A 5,423-nucleotide genomic window follows, 5' to 3' on the forward strand; every position below is an offset into this window, starting at 1 on the left:
TTAATATAGTTTGTTTTTTCTCAAGAATTATTACTGTGGGCTTCCTACTTGTAATTTAGATTTCTACTTGTATCACAAAGTTCCCACCTGGCTTAGAGTATATTTACATAGTAAATGCCTAATATTAACCTACTAACATGAGTCAAAATAAAATACCCCACACCAAATTCCCCTACCCAACACATCAATTAACTGTTGCACTCTAAAGTTACTAGTTTTCCTACACAGCTTAAACTACTAAACTTAGTGGCTCTGCTAGAATTGAAGTCTCATTTTATTAGATTATTATTTACACATATCAGTGACCTAGGTGCTCTTCACATTGAATAAAATGTGTGTTACGGATTGAATTGCATCCCCCAAAATGTGTTGGAATCCTAACCCCTATACCTATGCATTTGACCCATTTATACACAGGCTTTTGTTATGTTTATGAGGTTTGATAGGGGAGTGTGTGTCCTAAACCTAATCCCTACTTGAGTTACAAGCAGCAGCACAGACAAGAAAGCACAAAGAGGAAAATACAGATGCCACATGAAGGCTGCCAAAGAACCGGGACTACAGAAGAGACAAGGTATTCCCCCAGAGCCAACAGAGAGAGCAAGCTGTTTGCAATAGTGAGTGCCTCCTAAACTGTAAGAAAACGCATTTCTGTTCTTTATGCCACTCACTTTTAGTATCTCTGCCACTACAGCAGCACTAGGTAACTAAGATGATAGGTGAAGGCATAATACATGCAAGACCAATCGGTCAGTGTGGTGGGTTACGTTTGTGTGTCAGCTTGGCTGGGCCTGGTTGAGTGGCTGGGCAGCTGGTGGTAGTTATTCCCCATGATGAGACTAGCAATCAGCTCCTCCATGGTGGGATCTACCACAAGCAGCTGAGTAGCTATCTTTGGGATGTGGTCTGCTTCCTGTATATAAGGAGAAGCCTTGAGGATAGTCTCTAGCTTAGGGAACGCTTGAACTCTGTATGTAGCTGTGTTCAGCAGCCTGCCATGCTCTGCGGACCTGAGGACTTAAAAGTGACTTAAATGGCCTGCCATGTGGTTTGGTAACATTGGGACTGTGCCTTTTTACTTGTCAGCCTTGGGCTTGTCAGTCTCAGCAGCCAGCAGCTATCTGAGTGAAGAAAAGCCTCTAGCTCCAGTGGGCTGGGAGCAGGAGGCAGAGCTGGATCCCCAGGTAGAGGAGCTTTCCCCCAGCCCCAAGAGCCTGGCACTTTGAACTTGGACTTAAAGCCTTCAAACTGTAAGAGAATAAACTCTTGTTTGTTAAGGCCATCCCATCTGTGGTATATTTTTCTCAGCAGCACTAGGTAACCAGGTCAGTCTGTCAGAGGCTTTATACAAGCTCACCAAGATCATTTTGGCTTACAGGGAGAGCTAGAATGTATGTAAGAAACCACTGAAGGATATGAGGGTGAGAAAAGTTTGAGAATTTCTCAAAAGTGCATTGGCAGACATATTAGGATACCTGACACTTTTCCCAAATTGTATTTAACACTGAGCAAACAATAGCCTCTCTGAGCATTCTCTACCTATAAAAAGGTATAGGATAATACTTGCCAAGATACTATAAGAACTTAGAAACTGTAGTGCAGTGATATGGCCTTAATATGGCCCTTCTAGCCATGGTCTTTGTGACTGCCACCAGATGACGAGGGGGGGACTATGCAAAGGTGAATCACTTGGGGCTCACCAAGGGGACTGGACAGCTTGCTAATAAAGTAAATAAGGTACAGGGCACCCTTGTGGGGGTGGGACTGTGCAAATAAGATGTATATAACTCTAAAGGGATTGGTCAGTTTGGCTATCCAATAGGCATTATATGAGCCATCCCAGAGGCAGAAAATGGGATCTCACCACCATCAAGAAAGAATAGCCAGGAGTGGAGTGCAAAGGATCTCAGATCCCTGAGCTGAACCTCCTTGATCCACAAGACAGAGCTGTAACATTTTGCTGAGACAGCAAGAGATGGTGAGAAGCAGCAGCAGAGAATGGGCAGCAGCAGACCCTGGCAACAGAGACCACCATGTGACAGAGAGATGGGCCTCCCAGCAGAGAAAGCAGGGCAGAGGCCATGCTGAGAGGTCAAGTGCCAAAGAGATACCTGCATATGGATATGGCGGGGGGTTGGGGGGTGGCAGGGAGGCTGTCCTGATCAAAGAATTGTATTCTGAGCATTCCTGAACATGAATTGTAGCCTGTTACTTCCCTAATAAACCCCATAATCATTGAGTATTGTCTGTGAGTTGTGTGTGGCCATTGCAACAAATTACTGATCCCAGCAGAGAAGTAGGGAGTCCTATGGGAGGGATGGTTGAGGTCAGAACTGGTAAAGAGGTTGTAGGGTGGAGGCATGTCTGACTTCCATCTCAAAGGAATTAACCTTGAGTTGTTAATGCTGATGGTGATTCTCCTTCTCATGAAGTTAGTCAAGGTCATATGACGCAGCCCCCATGCCCCTTTTGCAGAAACCTACTTGATAGTATTTATTATAAAATGCAAAAGGAAATATTTAGCTTAACCAAGAAGAGGTTCCTGAAAGTAAAAGCAGCAAGTCCCCTGATTTATAGGGCTTAAAGAATAACTGTCTCTTTCAAAATGAATCGAGATTTGTCCCATTCTATCCTTAGCACATGGCTAAGCATACTGTTTTTAAGTATTTGGACTCATCAGGTAGTGACATAAACGTACTGGGTCAAGACTATTACTTTTTTTTTTTTTTTTTTAGTGAAACAGAAGATAATCAAATAGAAAATTTAGTAGGCCATCATGCTAAACATGGAAGCTCTGGTGGTGTAGTGCCTAAGGCATCTGACTGCTAACCAGAAGGCTGGCGGTTCAAACCCATCAGTCACTCCTTAGAAGGAAAATTGGGCAATCTACTTCTGTAGAAATACCGCCTCAGAAACCCAAGGAGGAGTCACTATGAGTTGAATCCACTTGACAGTACAGAGTTTGGTTTTTGGTTTGGCATGCTAAACACAAGCAGAGTTCTCTGAAACTTTTGTTTCAGTTATGTGTGTGTGCTAGCACATGTAAATATGTACTGGGTTGTTAAAATATATTTTTTAGCACAGACTGTGGTCAAAAATTTTTGAAAACTGTTGGTCTAGGCAACTTCTTCAGAACTTTTTTTTCCCCCCTAGCATTATTTGGACTAACAAAAGAGAAATAGGTCTAAAATAATTTGGGAATACCTTAGTTTTCTCTGTAGTCATGACCAGCTCGATCATTAGGTATATTAGCATGCAAGAACGAATTCCATTAGGTTTGTTTTTCATAAGTCTATTTTTAATCATTTTTGTTTTTTTTTAAAAGATCAGGGCCATGAAGGTATAGAGAGACACAAATGTGACAATCACAACTTTTCTCTAATGATAAAAATGTACCATCTAAATAAAGAAAACCAACAATATAGCAACAGTGTTTGTAATATGCCATCAAAAAAATCACTGAAACAAAATAAGCACATTAAAAATTCAGAGGAAAAGAGAAAAAGTTGAGAAACAACTATTACCTCTCCCAGGCACTTAAGCCAAAACATTAAGCCAAGGTGAGTGCACCCAAATTGATATAAACTCAACTCTTAAGTGATAATACGGCTTACCTAGAGCAAATCCAGAATAACTGGATAGGTCTGGAAGAGAGCAGGAAGATGACTAGAAATTATACTCCTTAGCCCTGGAGAAGATACAATTCAGTGATTTGTTGTTGTTGTTGTTGTTATGTGCCGTCGAGTTGGCCCCGACTCATAGCGACCCCTCCTTGGGTTTCCGAGGCAGTATCACTACGGAAGTAGGATTACCCAACCTTCCTTCCGAGGAGTGGCTGGTGGGTTTGAACCATCAGCTATCTGGTTAGCAGGCAAGTGTCTTAGCCACTATGCTACCAGAGCTCCCTCAATTCAGTGATAGGTACAAGAATAAGTGGTACCCTCTTTTCACTATCCATGTAAAGACAATGGATATTTTATGGCAGGCAATACCCTTAGTTGTGGTGATGGTTGTTAGGTGCAATCAAGTCAGTTCTAACTCATGGTGACCCTATGTGACAACAGAAAGAAATACTGCCCGGTCCTGTGCCATCCTCACAATCACCACTATGATTGACCACATTTTTGTAGCCACTGTGTCAATCCATCTCATTGAGGGTCTTCCTCTTGTTTGCTGACCCTCTATTTTACCAAGCATAAGATTCTTCTCCAAGGACTGGTCCCTTCTGACAACATAACCAAAGTACAAGTGGTGAAGTCTCACCATCTCTCTTCTAAGGAGCATTTCAGCTGTACTTCTTCCAACACATTTTTTTTTTTGTTATTGTTCTTCTGGTTTGGGAGCTCTGGTGGTGTGGTGCATAAGGCATTTGACTGCTAACCAGAAGGCTGGTGGTTCAAACCCACCAACCACTCTTCAGAGGGAAGATTGGGCAATCTACTTCCATAGTGATACTGGCTTGGAAACCCAAGGAGGGGTCACTATGAGTCAGATCCAACTCAACAGCAGTGAGCTGGTTTTTTATGGTTTGGCAGTCATGATATATTCAATATTCTTTACCAACACCATAATTCAAATGCATCAATTCATCTTCAGTCTTCCTTATTCATTGTCCAGCTTTCTCAAGCATATGAAATGACTGAAAATATCATGGTTTGGGTCAGGCACACCTTAATCTTCAAAATGGCATCTTTGCTCTTTAACATTTTAAAGAAATCTTTTGCAGGAGATTTCCCCCAATGCAACAGTCGTTTGATTTCCTCACTGCTGCTTAAAGAGAATTAATAGCTCCTGGGAACTCCCAAGAGCCAGAGAAAGATCTGGAATCATGGTAATATGGAAAAGAATAATCACTTTGAGAATGAAGAGGATATAGCTGGAGAACCTGGTTAACCAGTTCACTTACCAGTTAGTACTAGCTTAATCCTCATGCCACTGTGGCCAAAGACAAAACCACACCCATGTTGTCCAAGGCCCAGAAAAGAAGTATCTAGTTTCAGCATACAGAGGTATGTGCAAGGTACAGACGAAAAAGATGAACACTTTTGTATATTCAGTACTGCATTGTCAGTGATGCCAAGCATTGATCTATGGGTGGATAGATGGGTGGACAGGCTGAATGATCAGGTATGTCTGGGCAGGAGGTAGTGTGCCTATGACCATGTATAGGGTTGGCAAATGATGTTTCTACAAGTGTATTTGTATGTGCTGTAAGAAAGTCCAGGTGTACAGTAGAGCTGACAAGGGACAAGGTTATGGCGACTTCTTGGCCACAGCCAGCTACCCAGAGGGAGACAGTAGTTGGACCTGTGGGCTCAGGACCATGGTCACAGGGGACATCAAGCTCAATTGGCATAACATACTACACAAAAACATTGTTCTACATCCTACTTTGGTGAGTAGTGACTGGGATCTTAGAAGTT

The sequence above is a fragment of the Orycteropus afer genome, unplaced genomic scaffold (genome assembly GCF_000298275.1).
Source record: "Orycteropus afer afer isolate SDZICR_OR568_19922 unplaced genomic scaffold, OryAfe1.0 scaffold00423, whole genome shotgun sequence".
In the NCBI taxonomy this organism is placed as follows: domain Eukaryota; kingdom Metazoa; phylum Chordata; class Mammalia; order Tubulidentata; family Orycteropodidae; genus Orycteropus; species Orycteropus afer.